The sequence below is a fragment of the Panthera tigris genome, chromosome B1, assembly GCF_018350195.1.
Source record: "Panthera tigris isolate Pti1 chromosome B1, P.tigris_Pti1_mat1.1, whole genome shotgun sequence".
NCBI lineage: Eukaryota > Metazoa > Chordata > Mammalia > Carnivora > Felidae > Panthera > Panthera tigris.
Window position 1 is genome coordinate 58,305,437 of NC_056663.1, and position 19,208 is coordinate 58,324,644.

The window sequence follows — 19,208 nt, forward strand, 5'->3', positions numbered from 1 at the left end:
CATTCGTAGTCAGCATGCATAGTCTTCTGTTTCCTTCACTGATGAAACATGCAAATGAAGATGTGCAGTGGGCAGCTGGGAATGTCAGTCTGGAGTTTAAGGTGGGAGGTTGGGACCGGAGATGAGATTTGGGGGTCAGCAGCTAATGACGGCATTCAAACCTTGAGCTTGAACAATCACCAAACACAGAGAGAGAAAAGTTCAAGAACTAAGCCTAAAGCAAACCAACCTGGACAGGCCGCAGGAAAGAAGAGGCTAAGTCTGCTGAGGAGGAACCAATGAGGCAGAAACATCCAGACCAGCCTGGCACCCCAGAAGCCAGAGGAGAAACAGCCACAAGGAGGAGAGAATGGCCAACCATGCCAAGAGCTGCTGACTGGTCGATTAGCTGACAGCTGAGAACTGACCCACCAGGTCACATACAGTGGATGTTTTTGGTAACCTGGACAAAAGCAGTTCTATGGGGTAGAGGGGGATTTTTAAGCCTGATTGGAGGGGGGTTTAGAGAGAATGAGAGGAAAAGAATTGCACACAGCTGTGTTCATTGTAAAAAGCCCAGTGACTTACATGAAAATGCCAACAAGCAATATCTCTGGGTCATGTTATTACAGGTGAGGATTTTTATTCATTAGCTGAAATGAATATGCCCTTCTTCTATAATTAGTAAAAATAAAATTATTATCAACATCTCTCTCTAAATGCTTCAGTTACCTATCTGCCATGGCCAGAGGCTGACTCTGAGTTCCAAGGGGCTCCAGTCTAAGAAACAGAAAGTGTAGACAGATACAAGTTCCTGGGTGTCTGTCTCATGTCCCAGACACTGTGCCACCTTCTCTTTATCCCAAGAGCACCAAATGATGCACCTACTGTCTGCTGTTCCCAAACTTCAATTACTGAGCATTTTCAAATTAAATAGCACCCTGACAACTTCAAAATTCTTTTCAATTATTAAAATAAATGTTTGTGGAACACTTCCCATATAGCAGGAATTTGCTAAATAAACATTGCATTTAAAAAGATGAACGTGGGGTACCTGGGTGGCTCAGTCAGTTAAGCATCCGACTCTTGATTTTGGCTCAGGTCACGATCTCATGGTTTGTGAGTTTGAGCCCTGCACTGGGCTCTGTGCTGACAGTGTGGCCCCTACTTGGGATTCTCTGTTTGTTTCTCTCTCTCTCTCTCTCTCTCTCTCTCTCTCTCTCTCTCTCTCTCTCTCTCATTTCCTCACTAGCACGCACACATGCTCTCTCTCTCTCAAAAATAAACAAACAAAACTTCAAGAAGATGAATGTGATTGTCAAGTGCTTAATTTACACCGTGAACACCGTTTATTCAGGATAGCCAGAGACCCATCTAGCAGATATACCTGTCAATCCCACCGAGGAGAGAAGGCAAACATGAGAAACTTCAGGCACTTGAAGCTTGTAGGACCTAAAAAGGTAAAAAAGAAACCTTGGGAGATCTAAATGTGACATTTTATAAGGAGTGTTAACTTGTTATTGGGATTTAAACAGTTGAGAGATTTTTGTGAACTGCTTCTGAACGGGGACTCTCTTCTGATGTTCTGTATCCAGCACCTTCCCAGTAGTGCATATGGTTAGCACTTAATTAACATTTATTGAACTAATTACCTCACTTACTCTCTTTTACAGAAATAGTCATAATGATTATCCCCTCTTTCTAGCAAGTACAAAGTTAGGTTTAATGAGGGCAGACTAATTAACATACGAGGAAAGCTGGAGAATCTTCAAATGTTTGGAGGACCCACGGGGGCGTTTCTCTCCAGCCTCCAGATGATTTCTGTCATGTTAATAGTGATGGGCTCAATTTCTAGTCCCTGGGGTTGCAAAGTCCATCTGCCAGTGAAGGGGATCTTCAAAGTACAAAAGGAAAGAAAACAAGGATTTTAAAAAGTGGATTTGACAATATACTAAGGTGAGAAATAATGATGTTACATCTCGAAGAATCTTCTAACCATTGATAATAGACATACAGTAAAATCTTACAAGGTTAATGAATAATAATGAAGCTAACTGCTTTTCGTGCATTACCCAAATTAATGTTCAAAACAACTGGAAGCAGAATTATTAGCCTTATTTTACAAATGAGAAAACTGAGGTTTTGAATGGACTGAATGATGAATGACCTAAGGCTGGGCTCAGGGCTGCCCCGATAAATGCGGGAAAGCACCGGTGGGGTCCCAAAAGGGGACACAGAAGCATTACCAGTATGTTTGTGCCACAGTGATCAGAAAAAGAAGAGGCACAGGAGTGCAATTCTGTAGGGGGTTTAGCAGCATTTAGGGACCTCCTAGCTACAGATAGATTCTTGGTATATGATTGCTCAAGAGAAAGAAGCCAGAATCAAACTTACATTATATCAAAGACTCAGAAATACACAGCTGTAGATCTGTTATTAATGGTTATCAGGAGGGAAGAATAGGGACTCCTGGGGTGGCTCAGTCGGTTAAGCACCTGACTTCAGCTCGGTCGTGATCTCACGGTTCATAAGTTGGAGTCCCGCATCGGGCTCTGCGCTAACAGCTCAGAGCCTGGAGCCTGCTTGGGATTCTGTGTCTCCCTCCCTACCTTTCCCCCATTGCACTCTCTCTCTGTCAAAAATAAACATCAAATTTTTTTTAAAAAGAGAGAAGAATAAACATGAAAGCCTTGGGGGGATGACAACTGTTAGAATGTCAAGCTTCAATAATTTGTGACAACCTAGGAAATCTCAAAAGTGTGTATGCAGAATTGCTTCAAATTGTATTACATTCCCATGCTGTAATGAAAAATGTCAAATTTATTTGCAATGTAAAATGAAGTGATGAACCTTGACCAGCAGGTGGCAGGCTTACCTCATGACGATTTTTTAAACTTTGCAGAGGGATTACAGTAAACTTTTGACTCTAATATCATTACAAAAACTCATGTTTAGCAGGAATTAGGAGTACAATATTATTTGATTACACTGTGTCCTGGAACTTTATGACTAAGGTTGACTAAATTTGTTCATTCAATTAACTGCAAGAAGACAAGATAATACAAGTAGGTATTAAGTGAATTCATCATCAAGACATTTCCATACACTAGACATAAAGTACAATGTTTAGACAATTCTAAATCATGGCGGGAATAATATATTTAAATACTGATTTCCTGAGAACCCTGGGGGGTTCAGTCGGTTAAGCATCCGACTCTCGGTTTTGGCTCAGGTCATGATCTCACAGTTAGAGTTCGAACCCCATATGGGGCTCTGCACTGACAGCGTAGAGCCTGCTTGGGATTCCCTCTCCCTCTCTCTCTGCCCCTCCCCTGCTCTTTCTCTCTCTCTCAAAAAAATAAATAAATGAACTTTAAAAAACAAATAAACAGGGGCGCCTGGGTGGCTCAGTCTGTTGAGCGTCTGACTTTGGCTCAGGTCATGATCTCACGGTTTGTGAGTTTGGCCCTGCATTGGGCTCTGTGCTGACAGCTCAGAGCCTGGAGCCTGCTTCAGATTCTGTGTCTCCCTCTCTCTCTGTGCTCCTCCCCTGCTCACATTCTGTCTCTCTCTCAAAAATAAATAAAGATTTTTAAAAATCTTTTAAACAAATAAATAAACAAAAATGTTAAAATGAATTTTAAAAAAGAGTATGTCTTTCTTCACCTTATTTACATTCAGATAACCTCGGGCTTCACTAACTAATGTAATAAGTTAACATGCATGACTTCCCCCAACAGTACGTTAGGCAGAAAGGAGGAAAAGAGAAGGTTCCTGCCTTCAAGGAACATATAACCATATAATAGAGACAAGAACAGTAGAATCTTATGTTCCTGGGAACCTTCTAAAATTCTGAAATACATGATTCCATATATATTCCCCTCAAAAGACCTACATTATCAAAGAGCAGGATGCCAGTTAGTTTGACTTTTGAGTAGGGAATGGTCAGCTAGGCACTCACTAACTCAACTACTCATTACCACCTCACCCCACAGCCTGATCCCCACACATTCGCACATCCACTCTTCAAAACTCGGGTGATTAAAATTTGTATGTCAGAAAAGCTTCATGTGCCTAGGTATCAAAGTTCCTTTTACCAACAGAACCAGAAAATGTTCCATCTACAAATGCCAGGTCTAATAAACACATGGCACAATAAAAACATAAAGTGATATTGGGGCACCTGGGTGGCTCAGTCAGTTAAGCGTCGGACTTCGGCTCAGGTCATGATCTCGCAGTTTGTGAGTTCAAGCCCTGCATCAGGCTCTGTGCTGACAGCTTGCTCAGAGCCTGGAGCCTGCTTTGGATTCTGTCTCCCTTTCTCTCTGCCCCTCCCCCACTCACACTCTGTCTCTGTCTCTCTCAAAAATAAAAAAATAAAAAAACATTAAAAAAAAAAAACATAAAGTGATATCAGGGCACCTGGGTGGCTCAGTCAGTTAAGCGTTCAACTCTGGCTCAGGTCATGATCTCACAGTTCGTGAGTTTGAGCGAGCCCTGCATTGGGCTCTGTGCTGACAGCTCAGAGCCTGGAGCCTGCTTCAGATTCTGTGTCTCTGCCTCTTTCTGCCCCTCCCTCCCTCATACTCTGTCTCTCTCAAAAATAAGTAAACAGTTTTTAAAAATTTAAAGAAAATGGGGCGCCTGGGTGGCTCAGTCAGTTGGGCGGCCGACTTCAGCTCAGGTCATGATCTCGAGCTCCGTTAGATCGAGCCCCACGTCGGGCTCTGTGCTGACAGCTCGGAGCCTGGAGCCTGTTTCAGATTCTGTGTCTCCCTCTCTCTGACCCTCCCCTGTTCATGCTCTGTCTCTCTCTGTCTCAAAAATAAATAAACGTTAAAAAAATTTTTTAAAGAAAAAAACCATAAAGTGGTATATACATTTCAGATGCCAGTTAATAAAAATCAGGTTAGTGGTGCAGGTTACAAGAATAGAACTGGGCAGTGTGCTGGTGAGAATACTTAAACAAGATTTCCTGAAGTCAATAAAGGTGAGCTAGAGCTGGGATGATGGCAGAGAGTCAAAGAAAGAGGAGGGCCATTTGGGTTGGGAGAGAGATATGAGAAATCATAAAGGAGCTTTAATTATTACAGAACGTTTAGAAGACACTTCGTTTAATTTAATTTTTAAAATAATGTGCTCTTTACTGCCCACTAATCTCATAAGAGGGTTGCATCTGATAATTAATCTTCTAGGATCCTACTGGTGCTAACCCTCTATAAGTTGATTATCTTCATGCCAATTGCACGATTATGGACTGAATTGTGTCTCCCCAAAATTCTTATGTTGAAGTCCTAACTTCAGATATCTCAGAATGTGACCTTACTTGGAAATTGGGTGGCTGCAGGTGTAGTTGAGATGAGGCCACGATGGAGTAGGGTGGCCAGAATATGACTGGTGTCCTTATTAAAAGGAGACATTTGGACACAGACACACACCCCGAAAGAACGCCATGTGAAGACTGTAGTTAGGCTGCCACAAGCCAGTGAACTACCAGAAGCCAGGAGAGAAGCCTGGAATAGATTCCTCCCTGATGCCTTTAGAGAGAGAGCAGCCTGCTGACCCCTTGATCTTGGACTTCCCGCCTCCAGAGCTATGACACAAGTTTCTGTTTAAGCCACTCAGTAGCTGGTCCTTTGTTACAGCAACCCCAGCAAACCAACCACATGCATCAACCAAAACCCACTACCTTAACTCAGCATCATATATGTACAAATGTATCCAGTGAAATACAGTGAGCATTCAGATGTAGCAGTCTATTAGAATTGCAGATCAGGGGACAAACTGTGTCATGCAGAGGCTGTATAAATCCAGACTCTGAGTAAATCTTCTTTTGCCAATTTGAAATGAAGTGTAGCTGCTGGTGGAGGCCAGTGAAATAGCAAGAGAGGCCAGCTGAGGCTCCTGTCTGAGTTCTGCACCATGTGGAGGCGGGGGGGGGGGGGGGGGGGGGGGGGGGGCTGTACCACTGCTCGATTAGTCCCCATCTTGTTTGGAACATCAGGCTCTAAGCAGTCACACCGCCCTCCTTGAGTTACTCTTCCTGTTCTTGATCGAATGGTGCATCGGTTGGCAGATGGACTACCTTGTGTGGCAGAACTGGGCTTTCAACTCCGACTGGCAACCTGAAAATGATCCAGAGTGCTCCTGACCCTGATGCCCGCATCTATACCTCTCCGGCTTTAGTGGCAGTACTGTGCTGATTCCGGGGGATAAAATATGTCCATATCTCTTTGCTTATTTGCTGGCTTATTTATTAACGTGTATCTCCATTTCTGAAAAGGACTTGAGGTGACTTAAAAACACCTGTCCAGCATGTACATTACAAACTGTATGATCTGGGGGCTTCTGGGCGGCTCAGTTGGTTGAGTGTCTGACTTCAGCTCAGGTCATGACCTCACAGTTAGTGAATTCAAGCCCCACGCTGGGCTCCACACTGTCAGCACTGAAGCTTTCAGGGCAGAGTCTGCTTCTGAACCCCTGTCCCCCTCTGTCTCGGACCCTCCCCCACTTGTGTTCTCTCTCCCTTAAAAATAAAACATTAAAAAAACTGTATGATCTCAAATGGACAGGGTAGCTACACATTCTATAAAGTCTGTTTTTATGGAATTGTCAGGTCTTCCCAAATACCGAGGGCAAATGCATGCCTGTCTGTGCTGTTAGAATGATGTGTGCTTTCAAACTCTAAACTAAGTTTTATCTGCCATCATGTTACCTTTTACACATAGCAGATAATCAAAGGTAAATTGATCAGTGTAAATGATAGAGAAAAGGGGGAGGGAGTTCCCATTTCTCATTCTTATCTGCTGATTACATTTCCCTATTAGAGGCTCAGTAACACAATAAACTCCTTATGCAAGAAAATTCACTTTGTGGAAAATGTTCTGTGTGTGTTTATAACTTATTCTCATATGTACTGTAAAGGTGATAGAGCTTCTAAAAATTAAAAGACACAGAAAAAAACTATGACAAGAGCCTAATATACAACAATAACAACAACAACAACAACAAAAACCCAGGAGAAATAAAAATAAATTGAGTGAATAATTTTTTCTAGAGACATAAGCATTCAAGCACTACCACTCCTTACAAATTTTGTACACAGAGCACTGCAATTCCAGAAAAGAGGCAAGGGTAGGGAATGACTGACAGCATTCAAAATTTGTAAGCAATTGATCTTTTAGAAAATATTTTTTTTTAATTTTTTTTTAACGTTTATTTATTTTTGAGACAGAGAGAGACAGAGCATGAGCGGGGGAGGGTCAGAGAGAGGGAGACACAGAATCCGAAACAGGCTCCAGGCTCTGAGCTGTCAGCACAGAGCCCGATGCGGGGCTCGAACTCACAGAGTGCAAGATCATGACCTGAGCCGAAGTCGGCCACTTAACCGACTGAGCCACCCAGGCGCCCCAATTTTTTAGAAAATATTTAAAGAAGGGGCGCCAGGGTGGCTCAGTTGGTTGAGCATCAGACTTTGGCTCAGGTCAAATCTCTTGGTTTGTGGGTTCGAGCCCTGCATCTGTGCTGACAGCTCAGAGCCTGGAGCCTTGTTAGGATTCTGTCTCCCTCTCTGCCCCTCCCCTGCTCATGCTCTGTCTCTCTAACATCAAAAAACATTGTTTTTAAGTTAAAGAAAAAAATCAGAATCCAAGAATTTCAGTGACAGCAAATGATCGTAGACCTTTCCTGTAAGAGATGCTTTGAATTATCCTCAAGTATCACAAAACAACAAACAAACAAACAAAAACAGAACTGCATGAAACACAGCCGCTCTATCCTGAAAACCTCATGTAACTGCATCCTTACAAAAAAGAAAACTTCTCAGGCCCTCATGACAGCAGCATACTGCACTAATACGGCACTAATGTTGGCTGATGCTGAAATTATCACTCCTTTGTCCTGCTGTAAGCTGATTCTTGCATATAAGGAGACATGAGTCAGTGTAAGACTATTACCCTGAGGGATGATGCTAGGTTCTAGATAAATGTTTTCTGGAAACACACCATCTTAGTCAGTTCTGGCTACTTTAACAAAATACCATAGGCTAGGCAGCTTACACAATAGATATTGCCTACAGTTCTGGAGGCTAGAGTCTGAGATCAGGACATCAGAATGGTGGGGTTCTAGTAAGCGCTTTCTTCCCAGCTGTGGATGGTTGCTTCCTCACTGTGTCTTTCCATGGCAGAGAGAAAGACCTTCTTGTGTTTCTTCTTGTAAAGGCACTAATCATAGCGAGAGGATCCTACCCTCATGACCTAACTACAACCCTACTCCTAACACCATCACAGTGGGGGAGAGGGTTTCAACATATGGATTTTGAGAGAACTCAGTCCATAGCACACACACATAGGATTTATGCAGTTTTGCCCATCTTTTGAGGTCCTCTCTCATGGAAACTACTCTTATGCGCACAGTACACAAACCAATGGGTTTTGAATCTGTACTTTGGGTTACGACGGTACAGCAAATGCACCTCCACAGTGACGGTGAGCTGTGCCCATGTGTGTATGGAGCTTCTCAGTGTACATTCAAATGCCATATACAGTTAGTTAGCACTTTTACACACAAGATCATAGGCACTCGAAGGAAGGACCACTATTCCCATTTTGTAAATGGAGAACAACTCAAGTGGTAGGATACACCAATGGGAGGAGAGGAGCATCCATGGCAGTCTGGCCAGAGGATGCTGGCGGGATAAAGCAATATGTAGAAGACTCTTATTCCAGAGCAACTCGGCCTATGGAGGCCCAGCTACTCTGCTCCCATAGAATGCCAGGCCTGTTGGAACAGGGTTCATTATGTTCCACTCTGGGTTGGAAATATTAAGCGTGATTAAATGAGAAGAACACAAAGATTCGTGGAGCTCATGAAATCCACACTCTCCATCATTCAGGTTTTACTCAACAACATGGCAAGTATCAGTGCCCTTGTGACCCCTGGAAAACCATGTTGTAGCCGAAGCTCTCCGTAGTACTGTCAGAAATATATCTCGTTGCTAAGATATGCCATTGCAGTCACTGATATTCCAAGCCTAAAATTAACTCAGCATTCCTGGCATCTAAACCATCAAGTTATTTCAGGATAACCCTTGGTTCAGTTTTGATCATCCAGTTTCCTTAAGCAGGTTTACACAGTCCTGCATGGCACTTAAATTAGTAAGGATATCATTAAAGGAAAGGCTAAGAAATGTATGGTGCACTCACACAAATGGAACAGAAATAAAACATTATTAATGATGGACCTCAGTCATTTAATCAACTTCAGACTGCCCACCAGGCTGCACATTTTTCTTTAAATGATGACAAGTTGTGCTGATCCATTATGCCTCATCAATCTGCCTTGTGACCATCTTAAAACATTGGACAGACTCCTCTAGAAACCTGTACAAGGTGAAATCAAATTCCAAACATAAATGATATCTTGGTTTCACTGGCATGCTGTAGTATGCTGTTATCTGAGACCAGTAACCAACCAAACAGGCCTTCAACAAACAGTTCAGACTGGCTCAAAACCTCTCTGTGCCAACCTCGCTCCAACATGGCTTAAGCATGGAGCTGCGGCAACTCGCAAATTATTTCACTGAATCAAAGAATTGCCATGGACTTCACTTCACAAAACTCCTATTTATAGGACAAAAGGCACTGGAGCTTCTGACTTTAGCATCTGATCCTTATTAGATACAGAAAATGTGACTCCTTATTATGTTTAATCCTCATAGCATTATGCATCTCTTAGACATTATAGTTACAGAGGTTTGGTATTAAGACAGAATGGCATCAATCTTGTGGTCAAGCAGCAACCCTTACGTGTCTCCCCTCTAGACTCCATTCACCTGGGAATTTGCTGGGTATCTTCCAAACAGATGGATCTGACACCCAGATAGTTGTATAGAGACTTTCCTTTCATCCCTCCTTTTTGGAAATAGATTATATACTCAAACAGGTATGTTAAATATTATGGTCAATGTAAGAAATTTTCTAGATTAATTTTTACTATATACTAATTTCTGAACCTGGATGTACAAGAGAAGCCACATCCCCAAATGTCAACTTGCTTCTAACCAAATAATCATTCTTTATTTTTTTTTAGGCAAACAACTATTCAAAATGAATTCGTTGCCTTTTTCTCCATATACCTCTTTTCCTAATGGAGACTAGTTTATTTGAAAACTGTATAAGTCATTATTAAGTTCATATTTTATTCAACAGACATTTAGCAAGCACCTACTATGTGTAGAATAATACTGTGGATGCAGGCTGCAAGAACATGAGATGTGGCCTCTATCCTCAGGAGTTTTAATTAGTTTGGGTGCATAGGCAATGCATGTTAAATGTAGCTTGCACAATAAAACAGTTTTAATGTTGTACCAGATAAAAATGAAATCACTTAATTTGATGTTTAGGAAAATTCTTTGGACTGATTAAAAACATAAAATTCATTATATTTTTATTGTTGCTGATATGTATTCTTGCTGTAAGCCTGTCACTGAAAATTCATTCATCATGCTTAATGGTTTTATTAATCTTCCACTATAAATAACTCATGGGATAAGAGTCACTCTCCAATTTGTTTTATAGCTTACCAAAAAAAAAAAAAAAGTCACCCTAGTTCTTTTGTAAATGAACTGCCACTATAAATTATGCAATCTTCCTGAATTGTAGACAGATCTGGCATATTTGTTTTATAATAAATTAAAATGCATGCATTAGACTTGATTTTTCCTCTTACCGCAATATTAGTTTCACTGATCCAAAATATTACATCTAATTCATTCTAAAACTCATGAATTATATGGCTAATTTATTGTGATGATATTAAGAGTAAATCATACTGAAACTGAAAAAACATTATTCAACTTACCATGTCATCATATGTGTGCTGGTGATCCACAGTCACCTTAATGTTTAGGATGATACACCTTGACAGTTAATGCAACAAATAGAAAATAATCTCACTCTAAAACTATCAATATGCATTTACAGATATTAAAGGCAATTATTCCATTAAAAAGGTGCATTCAGTTGATAAGAGCATAAAGTGAAGATATATATACCCCCTTCTCAAACCCCTGTTTCTAGGGCACTTCGGTGGCTCAGTCGGTTAAGCATCCAACTCTTGGTTTCGGCTGAGGTCATGATCTCACCATCATGAGATCGAGCCCTGAGTCTGGCTCCTCGCTGGGCATGGAGCCTGCGTGGGATTCTCTCTCTCTCCTGCTCTCTCTGCCTCTCTCCCACGCATACACGTGCACGTGTGTGTGCTCTCTCTCAAAATAAATAAATAAACTTAAAAAAAAATCCTGTTTTCTATCACTCCATGGCCCCACCTCTAGACCTTCCAAGGAACTCACAGCTCTAAACTACAAGTCCAGATCGAGCTGCAGCTCTGAGAGTCCTACTGGCATTTGAGGAGCTCTGAGGAAATCCCCAGGGGTGATCCACTGGATGCTAGATATCTTTAATAGGACTGAGTCAGGTGTAACAGTGCCTTAGCACTAAAAACTAGCAGGGCATCAGCCCATGCTTGGTAAAGCAGAGCTGATAAGAGGATGGTGGGGAGTCATATCAGCCCCAACACCAAGCTTCCACCTGGTATCACTATAACAGATTGGGAGATAGCGGGGAGGAGGATTAAGAGCAGTGGCAAATGACTTCTAACTACATTCTTTTATCATCCTCAACCATGATGACAGAAGGTAAATGCAAGCAAAAATAAGACAGGGACCAGGAAAGAGCTGGAGCAGGAAGCAGGATATAACACTCCTGATCCAGGGTAACCTTGAGCACCCAGAAGATCCCCAGGGCCCTGTGCTTTTAGACTTCAGCCTCTTGGCCCCCTTAGCACTGCCTGAAGAAAGATCCACTTAGACTAAGGCCTTCTCCTACAGGAAATGAGACGCTGGTGGAGCCAGGGGTTGGGGAAAGCTGAGGACGTTGAGCAAGGGAAGCCTAAGAAGGGATCTGATAATACATCAGCCTCTCTGAAGCTGCCGATACTACTCTCTCAATATGGCTTCTTAACAATTTAAATGCATTTGTAAGTAGATCTCAAATTTAAAAAGGTACATTTTTGTACTGAATACAGGCATCAAAGAGTCAGTGATCCTTGAACTGGGTAACTTCTGCGTTCCTGATTTGCCTGTCATATCACATTTTGAATATTTTAGGTTAGTTAACAATTTAAGGGAAACCTATGCCTGAGCCAGAATCTTATAAGAAATCAATGAGTTCAAACATTGAAGCATGTGATCTTTGGGAACCATCCGGAAGTCGGGCAACAGGGATGCTGTTGGACAGCTGCAGCCTGGCTCCTCTCTGAGGAGTCTCTTGGATTCTTCCCTTATGGGCTTGGGCTCCTCATTTCCCCATTAGTCTTCTCACGACTCTTCCCACAATATTATGAAAGGCAGGCAAAGAACACTCTCAAGAAAAATAGTGTGACGGTAAATACAAGCAAAAATAAGAGACAGACAGAAATCCAAATTAAGACCTCTGTAAGCAAAACACCCTAGTCCCCAAAGTTCCTAGTACTAGTCCGTAGTTGTAGTACGTAGGAACTTCAAAATGCCAGACCTCAAGCTATAAAATGAACTTACGGCAGGGAGAGGGAGTGTGACTTTCCCCTGGATGACTATTTTGGTGCTCTTTTTTAACACTAACACCTTCAGAAATCTCGTCCGTTCTCTGGCTTTTCTGGTACCCTTAGGAGTGGGGGCCCAGGGCCAGGTAAATTACAGGCTGGTAAAGGGCTCACAGATGACAGGGAGCTGCTCTAGGTGAACTCATTATCTACCCTGTCTCTTATGAGCAATAAGCAATAGTAGACGTTTAATGTGATTAAATGTCATATTCACGTAACAGTAGAAGACTCCTAAAGACAGGCTGGGTATTCCCCCTTTCAAGCTTAGTCCATCTTCAATAATTAGTGCTATGGACCAAAGCACACACACAGAATTATAAATCACTGAAATCAATCACATCAAGACAGATCTGCAGAGTCCTTTTATACTCCACTCTATCTTCTCCCTGTCATTGTTAGGCAATGTCATTATGCTTATTAATGACACTTAGCTGTATCTCTGAGCCACCTCACCCTACATCCTACCTTCTACCCTTACGAGCACCAAATCGTAATTTCTGCTCAGTTTAAGAAAATCGGCCCATTTAGTTCATAAATATAGTCACAAAATTCCTCCAGTTTTATGGATGGTTAATTTCAAAATCATGCCACCTTTAAAATTCCTATGAAAGCAAAAATGAAGACTCCTTGAAGCTAATAGCAGAAATGCTATTACATATAATTAATAGCAGGAATTATGATAGGGAACCCATAAACTATGATGCTGAAAAATCAGCCACTAACTGTTCCTTAGTAACTTTCTCCTTCAAAATGTTCATGCTTTCAGCCATATACTCATTCACAATTTATTAGCAGCCTTGCCTTTCTGCCAGCTGACCCAAATCAAAAAGAAACATGCTGGTGACATTCCTGAAACACATCATCAGAAAGAAAAGCAGAATCAATATCATACAGACTGAGAGGCTAAAATCTGAATGGCATTTCAGACCAGCCAAGCAACTGATGGTATTTGTATTTTAAAATGCCTGCCTCCAAGATACTCCAATGTGCAGTTCTAACACCAATATCCAGCATGCAACTCAACAAAATTTATTGGCATCTATTATATGGCAGAAACTATACTGGATTAGGTTGAAAAGACTTACTAAAGAGAAGTTTCAAAGCTCATATATGCCTGAAAAGCAGGTGGTCCAAATGGGAAACCTATTCCCTTAGCCAGATAACCACAGTTATGTCATAACCCCAACACTATCCTTAAGAGGAAAAAAAAAAACCAAAACTATTCATAAGCACACTCATCCATGGTGGAGAATGAACCAAACACGGTGGTTCCATTAATTACATATAGAAGTTGTATTTACTATTTGAAAGAGGGAAGGCAGGGATCACATTGAAGGTTAGCACACTGAGCTGCATCCTTGTGATGGGAAAGAACAGTTTCAATCTGTTAGAAAACTTTATTCCAAGAGTTGGCTCAAACCACCATTGTAACATCATAAAAAGTAAATTTTAGGGCCCTCTCAGCCCTGAGCCGTGGTGACAATTCACTTGTAGATGTCCAGAGCCTTCACGTTCCCCACTATGGAGCCGCTCAGGGAAAGGCCTGAGCTTTGGATGACAGCTCCTTGCTTTATAGAAACCTGGCCCAACAGAGGGGAAGACCCCAAGAAAGGAAACCAGATCTCCATAGAATGAAGGGCTTCTTACCTTTCCAGTGTCCTTCAAATCTTACCAAATGAAAACTAGCTCTTTCTACCTACTGCTGGGCTGGCATCTTATTCCCCCCATTCTTGGTGCTGTAAGTCCCCTGAGCCCCCACAGAGAGCTAATACTTCCCTCCCCTCCACCTCATCCTCTGTCCTCTCTGCCCCAGCCACAGCTTGGGGCTTCTTCCCAGCCTTTGCCCTCACAGAAGTCCCTGTATCCACACAGAGACTTTTGGTGTCCCATTTAACCACAAGATAAAAAGAAAAAATATAGGATTTCCTTCCCTTGCCTCTGAACTCTAGTATATTTGCTACTCAAGAGAGAGATGCATGAAAATCACCAGAACAGAGATGGACAATTACTTTCAGAGCTTATTTTGTATTTCTCATTGCACAGACTTATCAGGTTATTCCAGTTGGGGTCACAGTGATGCTCCAGAGGCTCACCTGGGCTTGAGAGCCCTTGGTGCCTGAGCAGCATTCTGAAGCTGGTACTGTGACCTCCCCGTCAAGTGTTGGGGACAAAGGATTGTCCTCGTAGGACTCCTGGAGAATATGTTGGCTTCCTTTGGATGTTTGCTTTCCCACTTGTCAGACAGTGATTTGTTCATTTGGTAACTTGGGTCACCCAACACCAATCTCCTCCACCCTATCGTAGGAAAGTGAAGGTTTGGCCTTCCTTCCTTCCCAAGGAAAGTGTAAGCTGGAAGAACAAAACTTCATGCTATGCACAAAACAGAACTTTTCCAGAATCCAAGAGAGAGGCACTTGTGAAGTCAAGTTTTTACAAAGGGGTCTCCCTAGGACTCACCCCATGGCCCCAGTCAGCCTTTCCTTTTCACACCTCTCTTACCAAGGAGTTCCCTCTTCTGACCTTCCTGTGCAAATATCCATCCACCTTTCAGAAAGCTCCTACACAGAGGTGGTGATTTCTAGATTCATCTCTTCTCTGGCCAATAATTCATTTCCTTAAATGGGAGTCATTGTCCACAAGGAAGCCCTGGGGGGGTGGGGGGGTGGGAGGCTCGACTACAATGCCCATTAATGTCCCAGGCTGGCAAACTGTCCAGGAGGGCAGGGCTTCAGTGTTGTCTCACAGGGAGGTCCAGGAAGGGCGTGACCCTATAAGCTGGAGCCTCTGCTCCCTGTGAGTAGCAGGCACGCCATCTGCTGCCCTGATTTTTGCAGCTGGCTAACTGGTTAGACCACACACATGCACACACACCTACAAAGGACCAACACAAATACTCAGTCTAAACCCACGACGAGGAAGAAAATATTTTTGTAATATTCATTCAGACTTCTCAGGAAGCTTCCCTCTCCTTGGCCAGCAAATCACAAGACTGTGGGGAGACATATTTGTTTTCTTTCATCCCTTCTGCTGGCCCCTCCCTAATTGCATCCTTTCAGACTCCCAGGAACAAGGAAAAAGCCTAATGTAGGTTCATAAACCTCTTATTGTCTCTTCCAGGAAGGGGACAAGGTCAGACCTTCTGCTGTCCCAGTCACCCTTTGTCAAAGAAGGCCGAATTGAGGGAAGAGGTGCTGGAGAATAATACCTACATGGTCATCTGGCCTACATGGTCACCAAGTAAAACCCCTGTGGTTCAACACACAGAAAACCAAGAAGCTACTTTGCTACGTACGCTTCTATATTCTCCAGATTCTAAGTCAAGGCTATTTAATAAGCACAAATATGGACAACACTTTTTTAAATGGACCGATTCCCTTCCCACTCACATATATCTCTCCGCCAAAGAAAACCAATACTGGGGATACTTGAAGTTCTGGACTGACAGTTATTACATGATGTAGAACTACAGTTCTCAAATACAGTGTCTGGAATTCCCTTCAGGGCTTGCTAAAATTGCTGCCCCATAGACCATTCTGTCCAGGAGGTCTGTAATGTGTTCCTCATCCCATGGAGGGTTCTGAAGCCAGTGGTCAGTCCCCTCCATAAGTTAGCTGTAAGAGCTCTGGGAAGACAATGGGAACTGGTAGAACCATAAAAATTATGTTCATTCCTAAAGGGTTAATCTGCTTTCCAGAGGTGCCATACTTTCAACGGAAAAAAAAATAAACAAAATCTATTCTAAGGACTAACTATATAATTAGAGGATTATAACAACCCCAGGGAAGGAAACACAATGATAGAGAACAATGGAATTTGTGGATTAATTAGCAATACAATGCTGAGCTTTCAGCAGTTACAGACTGATAATACAAGAAAATCAGATTGGCTCACAAAACACTTCCTGATTTCTGAAGCCGGTAAAAAATTCACTGGGTTTAAGGTCAAATCTGAAATCTTGCTTATATTGCTCAAAAAAACATAACCATTCAGCAGGTTGTATGTGATGTGACTTTGTTCTGGTATTTTTTCTTTGCATTCCATTTACAATATTCAGGAAGAATTTTAAAAATTAATGAACTTTAAATATCGCAAGGGTACAAACGTCTATCATTCATTTGTTAAGTAAAATGTTACTAAAAACTGAACATAAGGATACAAAGATGGTTGAGACAAGCCCTTGCTGTCACATCGCCTACAATGTAGTGGAGAAGTTGAAAAAAATAAATAATAAATCAAGGTTAGGTATCAAAATGAAGACAAAGTATATGATACAGGTGAAGTATTCAGGATGAAGTCATCTTGTGGAGGTCACAGGGGAGTCAGCCTGAACTGGACCTTGAAGGCTTAACAGTTGCCAAGGGGTGAAGAAGAGGAAAGAAGAAACAAAAGAACTAAAAGAACATGGAGGCGGGAATTCTCATAGCAAATAGGTTGCATCCACTAGGATATGGGACATGAGGAGACACTGGCTGGAGACTAATCTGGAGAGGGAAACAGGGGCCAGTTCATGCTTAAAACTTTATCCTGAAGGCACTATGAATCAATTTAAGATTTTTAGCAGATATGCTGAAATATAATTTGCTTAAAAGGAAAAGTCTGAGGAGGCAAGAAGGCTATATTGGAGGCAACACAGAGAGAGAGAACCCATTTAGAAGGGATGACAGACCCGAGAAGGCAATGCAGGTGGAGGGTCTGTATTCAGAGATGTCTAAGGGCAGTGACTCGCTGGATGACAGAGGAAAGGCAGATGGATGAATCCAGGATAGCATTCATTTTTATGGGGCACAAACCAGTAGCCAAGTTAGGACATTTAAGTAGAAGAGCAACTACAGCTCATAAGTTCTGTTTTGAGACGTATTTGGCTCAAGTTTCCCCGAGGGTCATAGCAATTAAGATTGGTAGATGACATATAAAGGTCTGAACTCAGGGAGATTTGGAGAGGAATATAATGTTAGGAGTAAAGATAATATTCAAAATATTAATAACCAGTAGAGACAAATAGTGAGGCATAGATACTGACCAATCAGAGCAGGTACCTGATGGACCAGAAACAATTGGAGCAATCAACAGCTACCATGGCCCTATATGCACACACCAACTGAATACCACCTTGGCACTGACAGTCATAGCACTGGATGAGCACCCTTAGGGAGAGCCAAAGAGAAGAGGGCATAGGACAGAAAACTTACAATGGAGTGGTCCAAAGGAAAAGAACCTGGAGAAAGAAGAGGAGAAGGAACAGTCAGAAAAGTATTAAAACCAAGAAAGGTTTGTGTCATGGCAGACTGGGGACCAGGAAGCTTCATTTGTTCCCCCATCTGAATAGCAGTATGGACTGTTAAAGAGATGTCCTACCCATCTTTTCCCCAGCCAGACTATTTGTGGTGTGGATGTCTATAGGGATCAACAGCAGTGCTCAGAAGGTACCAGCAACAATGGAGTCTCAAAGTTCAGGGATAAGGGTGACCCCAGCACAAGTTAGAGTCTAGGGGGAGACAGTGAGGTTCTTCCTAGGAGTGACCTGCCACCTAAAGACGGTGCCTCCCATCAGGCCAAAGCTGAACCAGAGCTGGATGAGAGGGAAAGGTTGAGATGAAGCCAACCCTCAGTGAGGGTATTTCCCACTCTCAAACCAAACATCACCTGCCTATCTTTCTCCTCCTCGGATAGAAAACAGAAAACAGAAAAGTATCCCACTCACCCACCTGGGCTCACTGCAAGGCTCTCTCTGGGTTCTTGAGCTTATTCACCACAAGCCTGTAAAATCTCTTCCCTGTTATCCTTCTGCACTTCAGTGTTGTCTTCTGCAACAGAGGATTCAGAGCAAGTTTCCCACACTTGCCTCAAGCCCATCTAAAACAGCAAGAGAGTATTCTGCAGATTCTCTGAGAATTTGAAAAGAGGTGGACAGGAGAGTCAGAGGGAACAAAGAATTGTCCAAAGGGGGGGGGGGGGGCGGGGAGGAATATACTCCTGCGGAATTATTTGAAAGTGAGGACAAACATTTAATCTTTGATAAAACAAGTGAGAATTTAGGGTTCTACTACAAATGTAAAGAGTTCTTATTAAATACTTGAAAAAAGGTTTACACTTCTCTAAAGAAAGATGGGCTGAAAAGTTCTTAGAGATAAAATATGTGATTATTGGAGATGCCATAAAGCTAATGTTAAAATATGATTTCTAATTTCAATCTTTTAGGGAAAAATCAAGCTTTGAGTCACTTATAAGCCAGATCCCACGCACCCTGCCCCCGCCTCCCAATTCAGCCTGGGTAGGGGCGACGTGTCCAGGTGTCAAGGCCATATCCCCCCCGCCCCCCCCCCCCCCCCCCCCGCTTGCACCCGCCTCCTGACCTTCGAGGTCGTGACTAGCAAGCGCAGCTACAGCAACCTTGGGCAACGAGATGCAGCCGCGTGCGGCATTCTGGCACTGTTCTGAGCATGCTCAGTCGAGTCCTGACCCACTTTGCAGGTCCGAGCTCTGGGCAGGGGGTCGGAGGTGCTACTTTGTTTCGTTCGCCAAGGACAGAGTGAAGAAGGAGGGAGATTGAGAGTTGCTTAAAGACGCCTCTCTCCTGTCAGCAGTCCCTG

At 42.6% G+C, this 19,208-nt stretch overlaps 1 long non-coding RNA gene across 1 annotated transcript; it reads right to left on the reverse strand.

Moving 5' to 3' along the window:
• Positions 1-1,319: 1,319 nt before the first annotated feature.
• On the reverse strand, positions 1,320-19,194 carry LOC107181065. Its single transcript, XR_006216694.1, has 4 exons — positions 18,972-19,194; positions 18,324-18,422; positions 1,729-1,873; positions 1,320-1,431 (listed from the first exon to the last, which is right to left on the reverse strand). It is a non-coding gene; the product is annotated as an uncharacterized LOC107181065 (long non-coding RNA).
• Between the last annotated feature and the right edge of the window lie 14 nt (positions 19,195-19,208).